The sequence below is a fragment of the Aethalodelphis obliquidens genome, unplaced genomic scaffold, assembly GCF_003676395.1.
Source record: "Aethalodelphis obliquidens isolate GAN/ISIS:26980383/991018 unplaced genomic scaffold, ASM367639v1 scaffold35, whole genome shotgun sequence".
Lineage (NCBI taxonomy): Eukaryota > Metazoa > Chordata > Mammalia > Artiodactyla > Delphinidae > Aethalodelphis > Aethalodelphis obliquidens.
Genome location: NW_020837979.1, coordinates 2,016,686 through 2,041,575, shown reverse-complemented (window position 1 = coordinate 2,041,575; position 24,890 = coordinate 2,016,686). Strand labels below are relative to the sequence as shown.

At 52.5% G+C, this 24,890-nt stretch overlaps 1 non-coding gene across 1 annotated transcript; it reads right to left on the bottom strand.

Moving 5' to 3' along the window:
- Positions 1 to 3,238: 3,238 nt before the first annotated feature.
- LOC113632206 (U6 spliceosomal RNA) lies at positions 3,239 to 3,345 on the bottom strand. The gene has a single exon (XR_003437726.1). It is a non-coding gene; the product is annotated as a U6 spliceosomal RNA (small nuclear RNA).
- Between the last annotated feature and the right edge of the window lie 21,545 nt (positions 3,346 to 24,890).

Sequence of the window (24,890 nt, the reverse complement as noted above, 5' to 3'; positions counted from 1 at the left end):
CTAAAGGCAGAATGTGTTGGACTGACGATAGGGGAAGCACATGGCAGCATGGAGGCATGGTGGACAGCTTGGGGAACTTTGAAAGGCTCCGTGTTGTTGGACGAGAGGGCACGTTTTCGGGAAGACAGTGAGTGTGGAGGGGTGGGCAGGGTCTCTCCCCCCACCCCCCAGCTGAGCTGAGGAGGCAGCACTGTGTCCTGAAGGTGACGGAGGACGTTCTACGCTGGGTAGGCAACGATGAGATCTGTGCTTTAAAAGGAAAACTAGAGAGACTGGTTTAAACTGGTCTGAACAATAAGGAAGTTTATCCTTTCACAGGAGGCAAGTTCAGAGGGAGGGCGGGCCCAGGTTTGTCAAGATCAGCAGCTCAAAGATGTCCCCACGGGTGGACCTGACCCTGCTTCCTGCTCCTCTGCTCCTCCAGCCTCAGTGTGCGTGTCAACCAGAGTCTGGCTCTCCTCATGGTCACAGAAGGGCTGCACGTGGCAAGCAGGCCCCACACCGTCCCCCGCACACTAGGCGGTGGGCGTCAGGAGAATGAGGGGAGAGGCGTCAGGAGAGAGAGGAGGCAAGAGAGGGAAGGGGGTGGGGGGGCAGCCAGAGAGAGAAAGAGAAGCCGGGGAGGGAGGGGGAGGGGGAGAGAGAGAAATTCTCTTCCAGGTGCAGACTTGACCTTCTTCCCAAGGAGCATGAGGTGGGAAACCAACAGTGTCCCGACCGCAGGCGCGCCATCCCTTAACTACCACGCAGGGCGGTGGGGGGAGCCCAGAGGGCGCTGCAGTACTTTGCAATTGAGAACTTTTGGTTTCAGAAAGGTAACAGAGAGCCTGTGACTCATAACACCGTCCACCCTCCGGGGGCTCTGGGCCGTACCCCGCGCTCGGCCACGTCCTCAGTTCTGCAGAAGCGCCTGGATCCTCTCCGCCCAGGGATGAGGATGGTAGACAGCCGCCATCGCGCCGCCGAGGCAGGTCCGCAGCCAATCGGGTCGGGAGCAGCTGCGGCTTCCTCTCTGGTGTGGGAGCCGAGGGCGGGGCGTGCTCTGCGGGTGGAGGAGATCGGGAGCCTGGAGGGTCGTCGGGAGGCTACTGCGAGGTGTCTGGGGGCGTAGGGGAGGCCTGGGCGGGGACAGTGGCTGTGAGACTGGAGAGCCGGCGGACACAAGAGAGCCTCGGGGAAAAATGAGGCGGATGTGAAGCCAGAGAACCTGGAGAAACAGCCAGTGGATCTCCTGCCGCCAGAGGTCATGAAGCATTGAGAGTAAGCCAGTTCACGACTGCTGAGGCGTCTGCAGGGCGTTCACGCAGGACGCTGTCCGGGACACAGAGCCGGGGCTTCTCGTTGGTGATTCGTCTCAGATACAGAACTGTGAGCTCTCCAGACCTCCCCGAACATACGTGCATTTACCTGCGGGTCTCCTCAGTCCATACTTGTCTGAATGTACACGCGAGAGAACATACCTGTGGGTCTCTGGGCTCAGGTCCCCTCCAGGCCAGCATCCCACACCCTGGGGCACCTCATCAGGTGGGGAGGCCCCTGGGGCCCCAGTAAGGCCACAGTCTGTCAGTTCCGGGGGGCTTCTCGTCCCCAGCATCAGCCCTGCAGGAAAGAAAAGAGTGAGGAGAAAGACAGGTCGGGAGACCCTAGACAGGGCCGTGGGGCGGGCGTTCCCTCATTCCCGCTTTTAGCCACATGAGTAATTCCTCACCTGCCAGCCCAGCATGGGGAGGGGAGAGCGGCCGGGCCTTGTGGTCCAGGGCCAAGGTTTCCTGCAGAGGAGAGAGGGAGCCCCGTGAGAGGTGAGGCAACAGAGCAGTCAGGATTGGGGGCTTAATCTCGGGCGCTGTGGACCACTCAGGCACAGTCCCTGCCAGAGTGTTCCGGAAATACTTGAGCTGGGGTGAGGTTGTGTCTGCTGGACCACGGTTCTGACAGGGATGAGGGACGGCCACCAGGGAGAGAGATGAGAGCCAGAGGGGCCCAGGCCGCCAGCGAGCCCAGGGTGCAGACTTTCCAGGTGGGGACACAGAGGCCAGCGAGGTGAGGTGGCCGTCCAGGGCCGCAGAGCACAAGGGGCAGAGCTGGCACGAGATCTGGTCCCCTGGCTGGAAGGACAGACCAGAAGCCAGGGCTGCTCCCACGGCCAGCTGGTCCAGACCCCTTCCGGACCCCTGGCTCTCCTGCCGGATTTTAAACTCCTTTTCCCAGGGTTTCAGCAGACGCCAACTTACACCCTTCTCCTTATGGCCTCGGGCCACTTTCTCGCTGACGTGCAGGTCTGAAGCCTGCCTTTGCACCAGACACTGCACCCCAACTGCAAACACGGATAAGAGCTGCCTCTCTCCTCCAAGGCTCCACCTGCCTGGTCTTTCCTGGTTCGAACCTCCTGCTGCCCCTTCCAGCAGCCCTTACGGACCGCATTTCTGGATCCATCATGTGCGATGCTGACGGACGGAGCCCATGCTCCTCTCTGCCCCAGCTCAGGGGCCAGGTCCCCACTCTGAGGCGACTGGGCCTCATCCATGTGACCCCGTATGGTGGCTGCGCGCAGGGACAGCAATGCAGGTTCCCTTAAGGTGGTGGCTAATGCATTGGCCTGGATGGGCCTAGATTGTCCCTTTCAAAGTGAAAAAAATCTCAGCCCACAAAAGTAGACAGTTTTAAGGGTGGACGTGTGGGTAGGGGACGCCTCAAATCCAGTCAAGAGAACTCACCCGGAAGAAGCTTGTTCGCAGCAAGGAGCGTCCCTAGGTGCCTCGGTAGTTCACTAGTGAGATGTACCACGCAGCCTCCACAGGCGGGCCCCGCTGGGCATCTTCAGCCGTCTGTGGTCGCTCACAGAAAGCTAAGGTATTAATGCATTAAATGCAGGATCCCATAAATCCCAGGATCCATTCCCAGGGCCGGAGGTGCCAACGGAAAGACTGAAGGACGATGTGCACAGAGGTGACCACTCACCCCCCGGGGGGCCAGCCCGTTCCACGCAAGATCTGTTCCTTGTGAACCCTTTATTAGGATTTAACAAAAGGGTCTGGATAAATTAAGCTTTGGCATCAAATTCTTTTCTGCAGCCACTCTGAGCATTTTATTAACTAGTAAGTAAAGCTCTTCGTGTGTAGTGAATGGAATTTTTTTTAAACACCTTTATTGGAGCATAATTGCTTTGCAATGGTGTGCTAGTTTCTGCTGTATAACAAAGTGAATCAGCTCTACATACACATATAGCCCCCCATCTCCTAAAAATAGGGAACTCTTCACGCATTTGCGTGTCGTCCCTGCGCGGGGGCCACGCTAATCTCGTCTGTATCGTTCCAACTTTAGTGCATGTGCTGCCGCAGCGAGCCCTGCACGGGGTATTTTTGATGCTGTCATTTATCTGGCAGTGGGAGAGGACAAAATCGTGGTTAGGAAAAAACTCCCCTAAGATCCCTGTCAGGGTTGGTTTTCTTCCCTCTACACTATTTCTTTGTGGTAAGAATATTGTTCCTCCTAATTTACTCTGTTCAGAAGCTCCAGGACCGAGGAAGATTTTCAAGGTAATTATCATCTGAGGGAAGAAGAATAAACACTTTGTGAGTCACTTGGAGATCCACGCGGGCACTTCCCCTGTGCACTGTGGAATCTGTTTTGTGTCCCTGGTCCCCCGAAAGCCTTTGGAGGATTCCTGCAGCCTTTGTGTTCTGCTCTGGCCTGGAGGTCACACGGATGCACACGGAACGCCTCCCTCTCTTTCCCAAGACTTCGTTCATGTCCTTTCTTCTCTTGCAGCCTCCCTGCCTCCATCGGAGAGAACTGAGGCCCCCTCCCAGCCAGGTGAGGCCCCCTCCACGTGCAAGGACCCCGCCAGGCACGTCTGCAGGGTCCCCCTCAGGTTACTTCTCACTGTGGGCAAAGCTTCCCTCCTGGAGACCCAGAAATCCCCTTCCCAGCCCCCATCCCTCTTTTCATGACCCTTCTTTCCAGGGTGGGGGAGAGCTGGGGTGGGGGGAGGAGTCAAGCAGGTGGGAGGAGTCAAGCGGGTGGGTCCAGGCTGCGTCTTTGAGAACGGGTGGCCAGATTTCACCACGTGTTTCAGCGTGTGCTGTTAGAGAAAGGCCTGATCTCCTTTAGGGGTGAGGGCCGAGAGGGCCAAGTTTACGGAAAGTGCAGAAACTCCATCCCGTCCACAGAAGCAGAGGCAGGGGAGCCTCAGAGAGCCGACAGGGGAAGTCTGTCTCCTGGCCTCGCTCCCGCCCAGGCCTCAGTGGCCCCGAAAGCTCTCCCTGTGCCCACGCCAGGCTCTTGCAGCCACAGTGCTGACCACAGGGCGGGCCAGTGTTTCCCAAGGGGCATATCTGCGTCCCCTGGAGGCTCGTCGGAGAATCCGGGGTGTGGCCCAGGAATCTGCACGGCTAACAGGATCCCAGGTGATACGGATGCTGCAGGCCCAGGGACCTCACTTGGAGAACGACTGGGAGAGACAAGTGATGCCTAAAGAAGGTGAGCTAAAGGGCGGGGACGTTTGACCTGAACGTTGAATCGTTCAGTTGGTGGCAACACTCGCTGGGGCTCTCCCGCTCTCCAGACTTTCTACCTGCATCTTCCTTTGTCAATAACCGAAGGATCTGAGATTTGTCTTACTTGCAAGCTAACCTGTTAGCCCCCAGCTTCACAGATTCTGGCGGAAGTGAGATGCCGGGTCAGAAACATGGGATTGGTTCACACGTCACAGCCAGAGCAGCAGCTGAGCATCCGCATTGGTGCCAGGTCCCCAAGCGCCACCGGCCTGTCCTCATCGCTCCAGTCTCTGCCTGCATCTCCACCTGGTGCTCTCCCCGGTGTCTGTGTGTTCACACGGACATCTTCTTATAAGGATGCCAGTCATTTGGGATCAGGATCCCAGTCTACTCTGCTACAACTTCATCTCAACTCATTTCATCTGCCCAGACCCTGTTTCCAAGCAAGGTCACATTCTGAGGTCCTGGGGACTAGAACTTCAATGTACCATTTCCTTTGGGGGGGAGACACAATTCACCTGATAACACCTGACAAAAAGGACTTAAAGGGGCCTAACCCACTGACCATAGAACAGGCAGGTGATCCTGGGTCATCTGAGCGAGCCCAGTGACTCCTTAAGGAGCCCAGGGCTTCTTAAAAGTGGAGGAGGGAAGGAACGAGTAGGTCAGAGAAGGTCTGACCACGTGAGAAGGTCTCAACCCCCCATCGCCGGCTTTGAAGAGGAAGACGGGGCCGCGAGCCGGGGCATGTGGATGCCTCCTAGATGCTGGAAAAGGCATGGACGTGGATGCCCCTTTAGGCCTCCAGAGAGGAACACAGACCCGTTGACGCCTTGATTTTAGTCCGGTGAGACCCAGGTTGGACTCCTAACCTACAGAAATGCGACGTAATAAATCTGTGTTGTTTCAGGCCACGATGTGCGTGGTGAGGTGTCCAAGCAGTGAGAGGCAGGAACAGAGCCACCAAGCCGGGTACGTAGGACACAGCACGACTTCATTGCCGGGGCTACATTTCCTTCATTGTCTTGTTAAGGTATTTCCCATGGTCACTGTTTGCCATTTTAAATCCCATGACTGCCTGTGTACGATTGTTTCTGAATCCCGGAAAGAAGGGCTTTTGCTCAGAGAACCAGTTTCTCTGTGCAGCCTTCTTTCTGCCCCACTTAGACTTCTGCATTTCCCCAGCACCCCTTCCAGGGGACTGACTTCACAATGTCACTTTCTATTAGGCTTTGCTTTGCTATTCAATTAAAACCTTCTGTTGGTGGAAGATAGAAGTCTTGCTTGTTGGTTGAGCATCTATTTATCTAGCTTGAAGCCGCCGTGTTTGTATAACAGGAGCTCAGGAGATGAATTAATATTTCTGATGAGTCAACGCGCTGCTCCTCTGTGTGTGGAATGACTAAGAAAGTTTGAGTTGTTTGCAAATGACCACTGCTCTGGCCACTTATTTTCTATATCAGAAGTGCTCTTATTCGCCCCGCATTCTCTAAAGTGTGGAGTCTTATACCTGTTACACTCTTGCTAAATAATGGTAAAGTATCCTTATGGGGACAGTTGCTTTCTTTTTTTTGGCTGCATTGGGTCTTCACTGCTGCGTGCAGGCTTTCTCTAGTTGCGGCGAGCGGGGGCTACTCTTCGTTGCGGTGCGCCGGCTTCTCATTGCAGTGGCTTCTCTTGTTGCAGAGCACGGGCTCTAGGCACACGGGCTTCAGTACTTGTGGCGCACGGGCTCAGTAGTTGTGGCACGTGGGCTCAGTAGTTGTGGCTCATGAGCTTAGTTGCTCCACGGCCTGTGGGATCTTCCCAGACCAGGGCTCGAACTCGTGTCCCCCGCGTTGGCAGGAGGATTCTTAACCACTGCGCCACCAGGGAAGTCCGATAGCTGTTTTCTTGAGATGTCTTTTCATGTTCTGGCAGGTTTAATTTCCTGAATCTCTGTATTGTTTTCTGTTCTCCTGGCATCTCTTCAGTCCTCACCTCATCGTTCTGTAACTAAGTTCCCTGAAGCAGATCAGAGTCCTCCAGGTGTCGTCTCCTCCGAATCTCTGAGCGATGAGGTCATGCTTCTCTTCATAATGATATCTTGTTCTTACCTGGCACGCACACTCTCTTCCAAAAGCTGAGCCAAAGTGGGTTACCAGCTTCTTCAGAAAACAGAGAACTGCCAGCCAAGTGGGCCCATATCTTTTCAAGAAACTCACTTCATAGCGAGTATACTTCATAGTGTTTCTGACAGAAGCCAATAATATGACCGTGGAAGTTTAGAGTTCCTTTACTCTTGGGTCTCAAAATACAGGGGGAAACTTGAGTTTACAATATTCCCCAGGGAAACAGCACCCCTGCTTTTGAATGAGACCTATTTAGTTTAAGTGTAAGGTAGGATGCTCTGAGGAAAAGTCCCCCCCCAGAGGGCAGGGCTTTTGAAAGAGTATCTGTAGTGACATTAACCAAAGCGTGCTTGGGAACATGGCCATTAGAATGTCATTTTCCCCCTATAAGATTCAAGTAATTCCTGGCAGATATCAGATGGTGAGAGTTTCCTGAGCTCAGCGCTTAACATGACTCAGAAATGTGCAGACGAATGGCCTCAAGGGCGCCTGAAGGCGGAGGACTCGGGTTTGCACAGATGTTACCAGCAAATGCTGAGGTGTCTGAGCTCAGCCTGGAGTGGATTGCACTAAACCGCTAAGGCTGGGACGTTGTGAGAAAATTCCTGCCGTCAGCTCTCGCAGAAAACCTGCAGGTGGGCTGTCTCTCATCTGGGTGTGGAGGCCGCCTGGCTGTTGACTAATGCCTCCAACACAATCCAGACAGCTCCAGAGATCTAAAAACACCAGTTTCAGGGCTCCCTTCTTTGTCCTGCAGACACACGCATGTGCCTTTTAACTCACCAAAGTCTTTCAAAGAAGTGCTTAGTGTGATGAAAGACATCCCACTTGTTGGGCACTTGGGAATGCCTATCCGTGCTGGACCAGTCCACCTGCCATACGCTAGGGTGATATTTCGTCTGAAAATGGCTCAGGCAAAACTAGATTTAGCCCTTATTTCTTGGATATTCAGGTACCTTTGCGTGACAAACTGCTGAGAATATAATTTGCAGGCTCCTTTACAGCCTGCTATGGCCGTGGAGAAGGCCGAGGCCATCAGGAGTGGTCAAAGGTGGCAGGTTGCACCCACGCCGTGCCTCAGCGGTTTAGGGCAATGCACTCCAGGCTGAGCTCAGACTGGAGCTGCAGCTCATTCTTACGTGCTGAACACCAGCCCCCACCGGGCAGGACTCTTGGGGGAAAAGGTATCCTCCATCCCCCCACGATGGAGAGCAGAGCGTCAGAAAAAGAGCACCTCACCGAAGCAGAGAGCACTCAGACAGAAGAAGAGAACAAGAACAGCCTCCGAAAGACAGGAGAAGATGCTGCATCTGTCCAACAAGAGGCTCTTGTATGAAAGAAATATTGGAGGGACCAAAAAAAACTGAGGAAATAAAAGTATGATAGCCGGGATGGAAAACCCAGTGAGAAAGTTAAAAGATAATGCTGAAGAAATCTGCCAGAAAGTAGAGTAAAACGACTAAGAAACTGGAGAGAGGAAAGAAAAATAAGAAAGAGAATTGATCTAGGTACCAGCAAATCACGGGAGTGAAAACAGGAAGCTGTGAGGAGGAAATTATCTAAGAAATAACAGAGGAGGGTTTCCTAGAACCGAAGGACAATTTTTTCTGGGTTAAAAGGGCCCACCCTGCCCGAAGTCTGAAAATGAGCCACTCCAAGGACATCACAGCGGAATTTTAAGACCCCGGGAAGGAGAAGACCCAAGGCACCCGCAGGGATGAGCAAGCTGTTCACGGTCCGTCCTAGAGCCTCAAGGACAGAACGGCGCTAGTTACACGTCCTTGTATCAATCCCAGAAGCCAGGAGACAATGAAGCAGAGGTTTCAAAATTCCGAGAAGAAATGATTTCGATCCTGGAATTCTGTCTCCAGGCAGGAAATCTACTAAGTGTGCAGATGGAACAAAGACTTGTTAGGATGCGCAAGATTCCAGAAATTTACCTCCAGAAGAAACCGTGGGGGAAGCTGCTGCAGGCTATGGTCTCTAAAACAGGGGAGGGAACCACAGAAGAAGAGCTGGGATTCAGAAAACAAGGGCAGGACAGGGTGTTTCTTCAGGAAGAACGAACAGACAGATGCCCTGACACGTTTGGCTACGGAAAGGGGAGATTTACACTAATAGGGTAGAGTTTGAATGTACAGAGGTAATAAATAGAGAGTTAAGTGCATACACGCACACACACCCCCTCCCTCCCCCGCACTGTGGTACAAGGATAAGCTCCAGAGAAAATAAAATGTTGTGCAAAAAAGAAAATGCAGGGACTTCCCTGGTGGTGCAGTGGTTAGGAATCCGCCTGCCAATACAGGGGACATGGGTTCGAGCCCTGGTCTGGGAAGATCTCATGTGCTGCGTAGCAACTGACCCTGTGCACCACAACTACCGAGCCCGGGAGCCACAACTACTGAAGCCCTCACGCCTAGAGCCCGTGCTCCGCAGCAAGAGAAGCCACCACAATGAGAAGCCTGCGCACAGCAACAAAGAGTAGCCCCCGCTCGCCACAACTAGAGAAAGCCCGCGCGCAGCAACGAAGACCCAACACAGCCCAAAATAAATAACATTTAAAAAAAAAAGGAAAAAAAGAAAAAGCAATCATCTTACACTGTGACTCAGCTGTGAACCACATTTATGCTCATCATTCTGTAAACACTGGAGTGCTGTAGCCAAACTATGTGGAAACCTTATTGATGCTGAGAGGACGGAAAGCCGGGAAATGTGTGTGAATGAAGTGGGGCACAACGGGGGGTTGCTGTATGAGGACAGACTCTACTTCTCGGGCAGGGAAGCCTGGAGGCAGCGCCTGAAATGGGAGACTCCGGAAAGAGGAGCAGAAACGTGTTGTCCGGAGACGGGAAAGGAGATACCAGAGAATGTGCTCAACCGCTGCAGGTGGGCTGCCTTCCGGAGCAGAAAATGCTCGGGAGTCTCTGCTGCTTTTCATAAAAAGCCTGTAGAACGATGTGACTTTAAAATACGTGCATATGTAACTGGGATGGAAAAACCCCACGCGGCTAAATGAGGAAAGAAAGAAGACACTGCTCTCCAAGCCCAGTCGGGAACCAGGGTGAGGACTGAGACAGGGCAGGTGACGCAGGTGACGCAGGTGCGGGCGCCCCGGCTACAGGGCTGGGGGCGAGCGAATCTTCCAGGGCGCCTCCCTCCTCCCAAGATGAGTAGACCTCACTTTGCAGAACTTGACATTCCCGTGGGAAACAACTGCTCTCTAATCACACGACTGCTCTATCGTTGCCAAAACAATAAATACATAAATAGAAGCGTAGGGGCGTGTTCCTAGGGTAGGACATATGGATAATAATTTGAGTTAATGAATAAAGATTCCAGTGTTAGCCTGGGCATCATGAGAATTAATCACAAATTTTTTTAAAAAATTATTTATTTATTTATTATTTATTTATTAGTATTTTGTTTTATTTTATTTTATTTTTGGCTGCTTTGGGTCTTCGTTGCTGCACGCAGGCTTTCTCTAGTTGCGGCGAGCGGGGGCTACTCTTGGTTGCGGTGCACGGGCTTCTCATTGCGGTGGCTTCTCTTGTTGCAGAGCACGGGCTCTAGGCGTGCAGGCTTCAGTAGTTGTGGCTCGCGGGCTCAGTAGTTGTGGCGCACAGGCGTTGCTCCACGGCATGTGGGATCTTCCTGTACCAGGGCTCGAACCCGTGTCCCCTTCGTTGGCAGGTGGATTCTTAACCACTGTGCCACGAGGGAAGTCCCAATCGCAAATTTGATGAAAGAGATTCGAGTTCATGAAAAGTTAAGTGTTCTCCTTCCTCAGGATGCTGATCTCGGTTAGTGAAATGAGGGTCTCCCGAGCTGCCCGGGATCCCTGGGCTGAAGCTAAAGCAGATTCGGTACCATCTCACTTGCCTGTGCTCCCGGCCGCCCTGAGAGTCAAGCTCAGTTTCCAGGACGAAATCTCTTCAGTCCTCACCACTCCCCCTCAGGCCGGCTGCGCGCTCTGAATGCCGTGAATTTTTAATTAAGCTGGAGTTGATGTGCACGCAGTTCCATATTCCCTGAGACCCACATGGTTTTTCTGCGCCTCTCTGGATGGCCTTTTCCAACAAGGCCTGCGGTAAAGCTCTCTGAGAGATGAAAGCACAAAGAGCGCTCTGGGTAGGAGAATGGAAATAGGTGACTATCATAGTCAATGTTAACAGGAACAAGCGCTCTGGAGAAAGCCAGGATCTAGTATTTGCTGGTCATTCCCACGCGCCCCACTGCGGCCTCATTTTTCTGCTTCCCCTGCCCTTTGTACCCCAGGACCTAAGCATTCCGGGCTGCTTCGTTTGGCCCCCCGGCCCCTTGGGCTATGATTAGGCGCTGGGGTCAGCAGGGGAGGATGGGTGGGCAGTGGCCACGGGGCTCTGGTGGGAGCCCTTGCTCTGGCCCCAAGCTCTCTCCGGTTCCCACTCCACGCTCCGTCCTCCGACCCATCAGTTCCTGCTGACATCAGTCCCCATGGCTGTTGTTTGCATGAACCCCTTCCACGCCCTCCGAATAGCTGCTTAATTAAACTCACTTCAATTAGACATTCTGACCGTGTCAGCCACTTTCCGCCGAGACGCTGACTGGTAAGAGTCTGGTTTTTAGCGCTGTCATCTGTCTCCCGGTCTTTCCACCAACTTAGGAGTCCCCGAGAGCACTGGCTCTGACTCTCTCTTCTATGTGTCCCAGAATCTAGAACTTGGCCTGGTATCCAGGGGCATTCCATGTATGCTTGACGAATGAAACATGCACCCATTAGGCGGTGTCTGTATGTGGTGCTGAATTTCAGAGAAAAACTGACGTTATTTAACACATGCAGACAAGGAGACAAGAGTGGAAGAAACATATTCAGGAAGAAACATATTCCACTGTCGCTGTTTCACAGTCACTAGTTGTTTAGGTCAAGCCCCCTCCCACACCCGATGCAAATGTCAAGACTATAGGCCTCCAGGGGACTTCCCCGGTGGTCCAGTGGTAAAGAAATCGCCTTCCAATGCAGGGGACGTGGGTTCCCTCCCTGGTCGGGGAGCCAAGATCCCACATGCTGCGGGGTAACTAAGCCCATGCACCACAAAGAAGACCCAGTGCGGCCAAAATAAAATGACTATGGGCCTCCAAACCTGACTCTTTCATCTGAAGATATTGGATAAAGGTGTGCAACAGAAGCCGAGACACACAGAACCTGGGGTGGGTTTGGACAGCAAGTCCACATTCTGGATGCTTCCGGTCATTCACAGGATGTTCCATGTCTAGGGGCTTAAACAGTAAAGCTCATTATTATCTCATATAAAACTTCTGGAGGCTCAGGGTCCTCCTCTGACACCTCATGAGGTTGGCGGTTGTCCTTGCCACCCTCCTGCCCCCTTCTGAGGCCACAACATGGCAGCAGTCTTCTCAGGGAGGCCTTCAGCTGATGGGCCCTCCTGTCCATTGGCCTTGGGGCTCTCAGTCCCATGACCTGGCTGCAGGAGAGGATGGGGAATGAATGTCTGGGGTTTTCAGCCTCCACGACGGGAAGCGACCTCTACCAGCAAGAGGAAGGGGCTGAGGAAAGGCTGTTGGATGAACAACCAAGAGTGTCCGTAACGCAAACGAAAGAGGCAGAAGAGAACAGAGGCCAGGTTCTCTGAGGGGTCCACACACACTTCACTGAGAAAATTATTTTATAGACATACCTACGTCCATTCTTCACGTGGGTTGATGTCTTTGAACAGAGGAGCTCTGGGGGCAGAAACCAGGCTGACTTCAGTCTGTCCCTCCGTGAGATGCTGCTTCTCAGAGAAGCACAGGTGACAAGTAGATGTTTCTGAGGGCTTTGCGAGATGCACAGATGGAAGCCGTCACGAGCACTGAACACACGCGCACACCTTGGTACCTGACGCGCGTCTCCCTTTGTTCCCAGTCGTATCTCATGGTTTGTTGAACTTACTTGCATTTTATAATAAAGGCATCTGACACACCAAAAGAGTTAATATTTGTCAGCAATTCTGCTGTAGGTCCTTTTTTGCCAAAGAGCTGCTTAAGCCATAAAAGGTGTCTCTGGGTTAAAGCTTAGGGTAGAATCTCATAAAAAGTGAGGCTCTAGTTTCTCTTTCAATCGATGGAAAGATACAAACTTGTTAAAACATGTTTGAAAGAGGAGAGGAGGAGAGGACAAACATTTATCAAGTTCCTTCTGTAGGCTACCTATTTTGCATGTAACATCATGACCCCCGTGTGTGGGGTGTGTGGGGTGTGTATGTGTGTAGCGTGTGTGTGGGGGGTGTGGGGAGTGTGTACATGGGGGTGTGCGGTAGGGGGTGTGTGTATGTGGGAGGATACAAAATGCCTTTGCGCAGTGAGGGAGCCGACAGTCAGGACAGCTTACACAGGTCATTGGTGGTAGCGCCCAGATTCAAAACCAAGTTGATGCCCGGTTTTTGACCACTCCCCTCCCTCTGCTCCCTAGTGTGGACAGTTCAACGACTGTGTGGCATTCATCAAAGAAATTTTCTTTTTTTTTTTAAATAAATTTATTTTACTTTTGGCTGTGCTGGGTCTTTGTTGCTTCTCGTGGGCTTTCTCTAGCTGCAGCGAGCAACTACTCTTTGTTGCGGTGCGCGGGCTTCTCATTGCGGTGGCTTCTCTTGTTGTGGAGCACAGGCTCTAGGCACGCAGGCTTCAGTATTTGTGGCACGCGGGCTCAGCAGTTGTGGCTCGTGGGCTCTACAGCGCAGGCTCATTGGTTGTGGTGCACGGGCTTAGTTGCTCCACACCATGTGGCATCTTCCCGGACCAGGGCTCGAACCTGTGTCCCCTGCATTGGCAGGCAGATTCTTAACCACTGCGCCACCAGGGAAGCCCCATCAAAGAAATTTTGAGTCCCTTGTAAAACTGAGTTGAAGGGTAGAAGGTGAATGTGTAAGTTTGCTACGGCTGCTGTAACAGAGTACCGTGAAGTTGGAGTTGTAAACAGCAGAAATGTGTTCTCTCTTAGTTCTGGAGACCAGATGTCTGGGATCCAGGCTTGGGCAGGGTTGGTTCCCAGGGAAGGATCTGTTCCAGGCCTTTTCCCAGCATCGGGTGACTGCCAGCATCCTTGGGGTCCCTTGGCTTGTGGACACATCACTGCAATCTGGTCTCCACCTTCACAGGGCCTTCTCCTCTCTGAGCATCCTCACCTCTTTGAAGGACACGAGTCACCAGACTTAGGGCCCACCCGAATCTTGTGTGACCCATCTTAGCTACACTAATTACATCTACAAAGGCCCTGTTTCTGAACAAAAGCACATTCTAAGGTTCTGGGTGGACATGAATGTGGGGGACACAGTTCAACCCGGTGCGGTGAGGCTGAGCCCCTGACAGATGGAAGAGTCCGACTTCATGCCCGGAGCTGCCCGCTGGCGCGCGAGCAGCTGGCAAAGGACGGGGGTCCATGCTTCCCGTTCTTTCAACAGACACTGGTGAGCACCTGCCAGGGGCTCTGAGCCCTGGGACACAGAGTGAACCACACAGAAGGGGGCCTGTCTCCCGCTTCCTTACCTGTTCTGTGCTTTGTTCCCCGCTCTGGGGCTCCCAGGGCAGGCGGCTGGAGCTGATGTCCCCGAAGGACCCTCACCCCTCGCGCGGGCTCACGGGGAGCCAATCGTCAGCGTTGTGAGCAGCCATGGCCCCCTCACCTGTCACACCGCCCTCTTCGGGCATCACCCCGTGGAGTTCTCTCTAAAATACCTGGATGTGGTGTCACTGTGTGTGTCCTACTGATGGAAAGAGAGAGTAATGAATGGAACACAGATCCTCTCATTCCCAAAACTTTGGGGTTTTTTCCTCAACGTCTTTGCAGCCAGACAGGTAATGAAAAGGTACAAAATAACCCTCGGACAACAGGGCACCGCGGGGAATGTGGTGAACCGGGTACCGCAGATATTAAATACAGGCTCAAGTCTGACTTTTAAAAACTGCTCTGTGGAAGTAGCTAAGATGATAAATGCTTGTGTCCTCTGACTCAGCAATGCCACTTGTAGGAATTTGTCCTACGGATGTGCTCGCACATGGGGGAAACCACCCAGTGGTCATCAATCAGAGACTGGTTGAATAAATGTTCGCATATGTGTATAAAGGCTTAGCATGCAGCTATTTAAAATGAATCAGTGTTGGGCTTCCCTGGTGGTGCAGTGGTTGGGAGTCCGCCTGCCGATGCAGGGGATGCGGGTTCGTGCCCCGGTCCGGGAGGATCCCACATGCCGCGGAGTGGCTGGGCCCGTGAGCCATGGCTGCTGAGCCTGCGCGTCCGGAGCCTGTGCTCCACAATGGGAGAGGCCACAACAGTGAGAGGCCCATGTACCGCAAAAAAACAAACAAACAAAAAAAAGACACAGTGTTGATTTTCTTTTTAAAATAAAAACAACCTGATTAAAAAATGGACAGAAGAACCAAACAGACATTTCTCCAAAGAAAACATACAGATGGCCAACAGGCACATGGAGAGATGCTCAACATCACTAACTATTAGAGAAATGCACATTAAAACCACAATGAGGTATCACCTCGTACCTGTCAGAATAGACATTATCAAAAAGAGTACAAATAACAAATGTTAGCAAGGAGGTGGAGAAAACAGTCCTCACACACTGTTGGTGGGATGTAAATTGATACAGTCACTATGGAGAACAGTGGAGGTTCCTCAACAAACTAAAAAGAGAGCTACCATATGACCCAGCAATCCCATTCCTGGGCCTATATCCAGAGAAAACATCTGAAAAGATACATGCACCCCTATGTTCATAGCAGCACTATTTACAATAGCCAGGACAGGGAGGCAGCCTTAGTGTCCATTGCCAGAGGAATAGATAAAGAAGAGGTGGTACATATACACAATGGAATATTACTCAGCCCTAAAAAAGAACGAAATAAGGCCATTTGCAGCAACATGGATGGACTTGGAAGGTATCATGCTTAGTGAAATAAGCCAGAGAAATACAAATACTGTATGATATCACTTATACGTGGAATCTAAAAAATAAAACAAACTAGCAAATACAACAAAAAAGAAACAGGCTCAAGGACATAGAGAACAAACTAGTGTTTACCAGTTGGGAAAGGGAAGGGGGAAGGGCAAGATAGGAATAGGAGATTAAGAGATACAAACTATTAGGCATAAAATAAATAAGCTCTAAGAATATGTTGCACAGCACTGGGAATATAGCCAATATTTTGTGATAACTGTAAATGGAATATAATGTTTATAAATTGGGAATCGCTATGTTGTACACCTGTAACTTTGTAATATTATGAAACAATAAAATTAAATTAAATGAAAATGACAGTTTTAAAATGTACTAATATGACTCTAGCTCCACGATAGACAACAAAGTGAAGGAAGCAGTTGTGCAGAACTGTACGTACTTGCCTGCATATTCATGGGATATGCAAGGAACTGGTCATTGATGGCCTCCTGAGAGAGATTCTTCTTGACAAATACCCTTTTGTTATGCTTTGGTTTTTGAACCACGTGAATGCATTTCCTATTTTCAATAATTAACTAACATACTGTGCAGGTCAAATGAAACCCAGGGAGGGTCCGTTCTGGGAGCCCTTCCCGGGGATCCGGGCTGTGTCGGAGCCGCCGATCAATCTTCTACCGTGTGCCTCATCCTCGCCTGGCATGGAACTGGGCTCATTAGATATGTAGTTTGTTGACCCAAATCATTTCATTCTTTTTGCTTTGCGGGTCAGTACTTGAGGTTGTTCTGGCCCGAGACAGGATTCGTTATCTGCTGAGCTGCTGCCCTCCTGGACTCCTCGTGAATGGCCTCCCCCCGACCCCAGCCGTCCAGTTTCCTCTCTCTGCTCTGGTTCCCCTCCCCAGCCCTGCACGCCCATACACGTTCCTTCTCTGTCGCTGAGACTGACCAGCCCACTTTCTAACGCCTCTGACACCCTTCCTCCACCCTAGACGAGGGTCTTCTTAACCTGGAATTGATGCTGCTGCATTTCTACCCCCTTCCACCAGGGTTATCCAAAGACACAAATCGTATCCTGTCATTTCCTTGTTTAAAAAACCCTTTGGTTCCCAACAAGGGTTCAACCTCCTCACATGGCACACGGGACCTCTCACCTCTGGCCCTCCCAGCCCTCCTTCCACACCTCCATCCTAAATGGTCTCCTCCACCTTTGGGGTCCATCAGGCAGGGGCAGATCCAGCTTTCATGGGGCTGGAAACTTACACAACTGGGGCAGGGGAGGGCTTCTTTAAGAAAATAAATACAAAACTTCTAATGGAAAAAATCCCACATGAACATGAATGTTTATTTACAGCAATTAAGAATTAAAACAAGTTACACATTTAAAAAGCCTTGGAATATCCGGAAAACAAGATGATGCTTTTGTTAATTAACTATGTGACAAACTTTTGTGCCTTACGCTTTGAGAGCCTTGTGATACGGCGCCGGCTCTATTGCATTTTCTATAAAGGGGACAGAAGAGAATGCATCTTTCCCCCAGCGTGGTGGATTGAAAATGCCTTTCACTGTTGGTAATCAAGTGAAGTTCCATTTTCACAACTCACGATCAGCCCGGCCGCGCTAAGAAGCAATCGTTGCACTGAAATGCCTCAAGCCTGTGGCCTCACACCCAGACGCTCTTGCTGCGACAGGTCTGGGCTCGACAGACACGGGGATTCTGGTCTATTCAATTTGGGGCGATTTCCATGAAAAACGGAAAGGATGGTAGGATGCTGTGTAACAGCAGAGGCTGCTTTAGTTCCAGGTGGTCAGTATCACACCATCCTTGACGTGGCCAGTTATGGGCTGAGGGGAAGGGCAGACTCCCCGGAGGCATCAGCTGGGAGGCCGAGGGCAGACGCAGGCCAGGTCCAGCCCTGCTGCAGATCCCACGTCCCCAGAGGGACACAGCAGACAGCAGACAAGCGGCTGGTGGAGGCCCCTGGACTGGAGAAGGCGGCCTCATGGGAAAGTAGCGTGACTCCAGGCAAGTGTGTCAGTTGCTGGAGCCTCTGATTTCTGACCTTGTGTAGAAAGGAGAGGGGACCACTTGCCTGCCTGTATTCAAGGACGGAGCAGACGCGCAGACCTGGCCCTTCTCCTCCCCCATCCCCCATAGCTGGGGAATCACAGGGACAAGTGATCCCGCGGGCTGTGCTCACCACAGTACCAGGACTATCACTCCAGGTCAAGCTCCTCTGCACCCTTCCCAGGGTTTGGGTGCATCCCAAAGGAGAGAAGCCCTGCAGCCTGGCTGACTGGTGGGATCCTGAAGACGCTCCCGGAACGGAAGAGCTGGCGGGGCCTTCCTTGTACGGTTTCATAAATCTGGTACCACAAATGGGGCCCCTCAGGGCTCTTCCCTTTAAACCCTCCACTACATCCCTCTCTCGACTCCAAAATCATATATCTGTTGTTAAAAGCCATCTTGAGAGATTAGTCCAGCTCCTCTGTGTTTCAGGTGAAAAAACTAACCTGTACCCACAAGCCAAAAGTAACTGCTGAGTCTCATTTCTGTGGGACATCGTGCTTGTTTAGGGATAAGTATGACTTACTACGCAAACCAATGAGTTTTAAGTTTTCCATATAATATGCATTTAATGGGAAACTTCTAGAGAAATGTCCCAGCCCAGCAGACAGCTGGAGCCCATCAGGACCTCAAGCAGGTCATCAAGGGGCTCCTTGGCTTTGTGAGGGCAGCAGCAGTCCCAACACCTTGGGGATCGCCCAGGTTCCCCCAGCAGAGCGGTCGCACTGTCCACCTGCTGTGACGCACCCCGGAAAGGAACCGGAGCCTAGGATCTGAACAAAGTCATCAATTCCAGGAAAGATAATAGGGAAAGAGAAATGATTGTGGTGAGGGACCAGAATCCCCTGGTGCCCCTGTGCAGGGGGTGCTCTGGCTGGGCCTTGGTGGCATCACTGCCGAGGGCTCTGTCTGGCGCCCTTGTGAGAGGATGGGCAAGGAGACCTCAGAAGTGTCCCCATGGGGTCTCCTGCTCTCCGAGCAGTGCCCGGAGCTGGGGGCACCGGGAAGCTGCTTGTGGGAACACAAAGGCTGCTTGTGGGAACCTTGGGTGAAACACAACCCCCGGATTCTTTAGGGCCCGAGGCCTTGGGCCGCTTTGCTGGGCAGGCCGGCCCAGCGGGAGGAGTCGGAGGTCAGGCGCCTGGTCCCCGGAGGTGATGGCTCCGGCCCTGGTGTGTGGAGACGGTAGAGCGATGCCAGGCGAGTGCTGGCTGGTCTGTCAGGACAGAGTCCTCCTGGGAAGGCAGGTCTGGGAGGAGGTGACAGCCAGCCTCTCCCCTTGGCCGTGCTCACCTGCCTGCCCTGCCCTGCCCCCTGGAGTAAGCCGACACTTTTCGAAGGCAGAGGGCTGTGCTCTCACTGCTTCCTGCCCACCTTTGCTTCTGAAGCAGGTAAAACAGAGGTTGGACCAGCGTCCCTCTCCACCCACCCAGCTCCACCCCGTGCAAGGCCTGGCAGAAGGGACTGGAACTGTGAAATGGGGCAGCAGGGGGTCTAGTGGGATGTGAAATACTGAACACCCGCCCTGTTCTCTCTTGGGGACCTTACAGGGGTCACAGATGTAACAGTAGCAGCTCGAGGCAGCAAGGCAGAGGGTCGCCTGAGTGATGGAATGAACCTCCCTCCTCGTCCCCAGAGCCTCTCTGCCCTAAGAACTCCCGGATGTGCCAGGGCAGCTTGGCCTCCTGCACAGCGCCGGATGGGGGGCCGTCACCTGCACACGAGAAAGGCCGGTGGGACTGGCCGTGTGGTCCTGGGCGAGTCTCGGCTTATTTCTTCTGCAATAGGCAGATGGGGTGACTCCACAGGGAGCCCCCGATAGGTGCACTACTTTCCCGGTGGACAAGCGAGCACAGATCCTTCTCACCCTGACAACCATGGGGCACCCCGTGTGCTCAGCCCCCGACACCTCAGCTCCCTCATCCATAAAACCACAGCGTGATGCGCTCAGGCTTTCCTGCTCCGAGGTTCCAGGAAGTTGTAATGAGATGATGTGCACGGAAGCTATAAAACCCTATGTGTCTGCAAGGCATCATGATGCAATTACTACCTCTGGCCACAAGGATTGCATAGAGGAAGTGGAATCTGGACTTGGCCTCGAAGGAAGGGCAGGGCTTAGATGGACCACACAGTGTGTCCAGGGCCTGACAGATGAGCTGGAGAAACAGCAGGAAGCAGAGGTGAAGCCAAGGCTCTCTCTAGGGGAGGAGTGACGGCCTGTAGGTGGTCGTGCCGTGGAGGTTCTCGGGACGCCTCTGGAGCGGCCTCCGGGGCCCTGGCTGAAGCCACAGGGGCCACGCTCCCCCTTGGCCACGCGCTGGAGCGTAGCAGCTTGTTGTCGTGAAGGGAACTAGGAGGCAGACTGAGGTCCAGCACCAACGCCCTCCAGAAAGGAGCCCGTAAAGAGATTGTGATGTGTTGGTTGGACGTGCTGGAAACGCTGAACCTCACGCTCACCGCGCGTGGCAGAAGCTCCCTCTTCCTGGGCGCTGGAAACCACTTCCCTGAGCCGTGAGCAGCCCTGGCAGAAATGACCACTTTGAGGAAAGTCCGTTAAGTGCGTGGCACGAGGCTCTGAGGAGTTCCCAGGCCTGGCTGGCGTTGAGGAAGGCATCCGTGGCGTCGCGGACGCTGCATTTTGAGTTGTCGCTGCCGGGGGAGGCTGTGTCGGTGCGGAGGCGCTCATGCTTAGCGACCGTCCTCAGACTCTCCTCCAGACAGTCCCTGGGTGCCTCAGCTATGGTGCTGCTGCTTCTAAAATGAAGCGTTGTGACGATTTTGTGTGTGGGGGCGTGTGGGGATGGTCTGCAAGGATGTCGAGCTTCTTCTTGCGGAGCTGGTTTACCTAAGGAAGGTGACGGAGCGCCACAGAAGCCAAGCACTCTGTGCACTGGCTCCTTGGGGAGGAGGGGTAGTGGCCGTGCTCGCGTGAGCCTGCCGGTCTCGGGCGGTGTGCACGCGTTGCACACCGACCCCTGGGGGCACGGGCTCCAGGTCACCGTCCCGGGAGTGGAGAGAGCGCCCCAGCCCTGGGATGTGGGTGCCTTGTCTCCTGGCATCACTGCTGTGCTTCCCGAGCCGTCTTATGCCCCCGGTCACGGTCATCAGCCTCCCGGGCTGCGGCTGGTGTTGTCCTGAGGGGACACACACGGGTTCAGCCAATGGGGAGGGAAAGGCAGGATGTAACGACCCATCCTATTCAGGTCACTTCTCGCCGATGTCAGCTGACAGGTGGAGCTGGTCACGGGCAGAGCGGCCACTGGTCCCAGGGGGTAACGCCTGGGAGGGGAGAGGGTGGGTGATTCAAGTCAGCAGGTACGTAGGAGTGGAAATCGGAAGGAACACATTTCCAGGGCCTCTGGGCTGTGCCAGGATGCAAATGACTGTACGCTGATGCTTCAGGGGCTGTCAGAGCAGGGACATGGGCAGACGGGGGACACCGGCACCAAGGTCCCTCCTTCCCAGGATGTTAATTAAAAATCATTTCCCATGACGTCATGCTCATGTTAAACCACAGCGCAGAAACACAGTGAAGATTGTTTGAACTGAACATGCAATGTGATGGTACAAAAAAGAGTTCTGAGTCTCTGCAAGTCTGCCCCAGGACGAGAAGGAAGTGTGAGAAGGGGGGCGTTAAGGAGAGTGTCTAATTCCTAACCTGGGTGCCCCAGAGTCGGGACCACCCCAAAGCACCCGGGGCCTGTAAGAACGACCCCTTGAAAGAGCGCGTGTGCTGTACACATCTTGTTATAAAATGGCCCAACACGGCCAGGTCATTGCCAGCCTTTACTTTGTGATTTGGGGAATGTCAAAAAAGCAGATCTGTGTGGAGTGTTTCCTAGAACCCGGTGCCAGGGAAAAGCCTCCAAGATGCCACGTCGTCTGTCCTTTTTTGGGTCCCTCGGCGGGCAACGCCCTCCCCCTCTCCCCATCTCTGCTCCCCCACTTTGTGATGTGTTGTCACCCTGAAGATTTCTACCCTCTGAATAATCCGATTACATTGTCCCCAGCCAGCCATCATTACAGTGAAAACACTTACCTGGGAAGAAGGGGAAGAATCAATCCATCTGCGGTCCCCAGTGCCTGCCACCAGGCTGTGTGGCAGGCTCGCCAGGCGTGGCAGGGAGGACAGGGCTGCCCAGGGCGACAGGGCTGCGATGGAAACCGCTGGTGATGGGCGGAGGACAGGCCTGGAGCCACAGCTGCCCTGGGGGACAGCCCAAGAGGGAAGCAGGCTCACCGACTTTACAGGACGCCTGGACCAGCCCCGCGTCTCGCTTTCCCTGAAATGATCCTGCTGGCCAAGCAGGCAGGCTGGTTGTCATTTGCTGGGGTTTTTGCCAACACCGGTGTGGTTGAGGCTTGACCTCTGGCCCTAGAGTCCCTCCCTCTCAGGTGCAACATGCTTCGGTGGGAACCACTGTCAGGGCGCTGAGAGCCTCTGGCTCAAGGCAAGGAAGGCCCATTTCTGCCCAGTCCCATCATCTGGACCATCTGAGCAATTCAGCACTTTCCTGAAAACATGGAGACCGCCGTAGTTTCCACCTCTCGGGACTCGCATAGGTTCAGAGAGCCCTTTACCGATTGGAATTCTACCAGTTGATCGCCTTACGTTCTTATTTAATCTTTTCTTAAAGGGGGAATAGGATAAAGCATCCTGTCAGTACCTCAGGCTGCACACAAGAGGCCACATTGCTCTCCCCGAAGGCCCTTTCCGCTTCCCAGCCAGAGCCCAGCTCCATCCCGCCCACACTAGCCGGGCTGGGACTGCCTGGGCCGCTTCTGTGCTGTGTGGCCTCCTTCCAGCGGGCCAAGCCTCTCTGGGTATCAGTTTTCTCATTTGTAAAATGAAAGGGCTCACTCAGATGTACTCCAAACTTGTCTCAGGCTTTGAAAATTTTGATGCTAAGATTTGGGGAATACAATAGAGTTTCAGATCACTGATCGCTTCCAGATCACAACTAGATCTGTCTCCCAGTGAACTGAAAGGAACTTTTGGAACAGTATCGCTCCTTCAGTTCTGATCGCACCATCTGTGAGATGACATCTGATATCTCTTCTTCCACTGAATACCATTTGTGTAATCTTTACACTTCTTTGAATCAGTCCAATATGAAATCTAAGAATACAGTAGTTATCAAGCCATTGCCAGGGGCAGACCCGGCAGCAACCCCTCCATGAGAACAAATGAAGGAAGAGAACAAAGTTAAACAAGGAAATTTGTCAACCTCTCTAACAAGGTTGCCTGCAAAGGGAAAAAAAAAAAGTACATGAGAGAATTTTCCTCTAACTTACCTCTAAAACAGACCTGAATCAGTGGGTTCTTCCCCCACGAGGCAGAGCTGTAAAAAGTTTTCCCACATCTCCTATGCCTCTGTCCTGAGAACAGAGAGGTTGGCAGGCGGTGTGATCATAACCAGCAGACAGGGTACCAATCCTTACAAATCCATTTCTGCCATTCTCCATCTTCCAGAGTGTACTTACGATATGCAGCACTTACCAATTAATTACATATAAAAGGTAACTACGGGGCTTCCCTGGTGGCGCAGTGGTTGAGAGTCCGCCTGCCGATGCAGGGGACAAGGGTTCGTGCCCCGGTCCGGGAAGATCCCACGTGCCGCAGAGCGGCTGGGCCCGTGAGCCCTAATGTGTTTGGCAAATATTTGTGCCAAGCCTTTGATTCTTCAAAGCCCTGATAACCAGAGCTGTGCCTTAATGGGTCTCCCCTCCAGGAAGAAACGGTTGAGTCAAAGAGGAAAATAAAAACTGAACAGACTTATTTCTCTTCACAACTTTACAGTGTTAACTGGTCGCCCCAGGGATGAATCACAAATAGCTCCACACCTAAGTGTAACTATTTAATAAATGGTTCTCTGTTTCTCACCATCGCAACGGAGATGGACATCTTGGACCACAGTGCCAGAGGCATCTCCTCTCTAAATACATTCTGATCCTCAGAGCAATTCTCATTGAGCCGGAAGGCAAGCACGGTTTGAACAGCGTGGTGGACCAGTCGGGGACTAGTGGTGTGGGTGCATACAATTCCTTCAGTAACATCGTGAAGGCCAAGGCAGGGACTTGAATATGTTTTCAGTCAGAAAAATTCTTCAAACACCATCTGATGCAGAAAGCTTGTCCGTCAGATAGAAAAGTGGAGAAGCTCCGGTTGAAGGAGCCTCGGGGAGAACAGCCAGGTGTGGGAGAAGGTTCGTGCCCTGGTCCCCTGGGGATACTTCTGCAGGCCCTGGGATGCTGGGATCAGAGGAGCTTAACACATTCCACCCATGCTGCTTTGGGGGGAAACAAAAGAGAAGGCAACCAACCTTGATTCGCTTCTTAGCTGGAAAGCCGAGAACAAACCAGTCTATTTTTGATGCAAGAAACCCACTAGAACATACATACACAGAAACAAAAGCAACATTTTAAAGACTGCAAAAGGGACTTCATTCAGAGGCACTGGAGAGCTCAAGTCTGAATTTTTATTAAGTACAACTTGGAGGAAGGGTGGGGCTTCGATGCCGGGGCAGCAACGTGCCAAGGCTGCCCTACGCTGGCTAACGGAAGCTGCTGAACCTCCAGGAACTTTCCAAGACAATAAGTCAGAAAGAGAAAAACAAATACCGTCTGCTAACACATGTATATGGAACCTAAAAACAAATGGTTCTGATGAACTTAGGGGCAGGACAGGAATAAAGACGCAGACGTAGAGCATGGACTTGAGGACACGGGGAGGGGGAAGGGTAAGCTGGGACGAAGTGAGAGAGTGGCATGGACATATATACACTACCAAACGTAAAATAGACGCCAGTGGGAAGCAGCCGCACAGCACAGGGAGATCAGCTCGGTGCTTTGTGACCACCTAGAGGGGTGGGATAGGGAGGGGGGAGGGGGGAGACGCAAGAGGGAGGAGATATGGGGACATATGTATGCATATAGCCGATTCACTTTGTTATACAGCAGAAACTAACCAATATTGTAAAGCAATTATACTCCAATAAAGATGTTAAAAAAAATTAACTACGTATCCAGCAATCACACCCCTTGGTATTTCTCCGAATGAGTTGAAAACCTGCACACGGATGTTTATAGCAGCTTTATTTATAATCGCCAAAACTTGGAAGCCACGAAGATGTCCTCCAGTAGGTGGTGATCAGATCAACTGGGGAGCAACCAGACAATGGAATGTCGTTCAGTGCCGAAATGAGATGGGCATCAAACCAGGAAAAGACACGAGGGGCCTAAATGCATTTGATTAAATGAAAGAAGACAATCT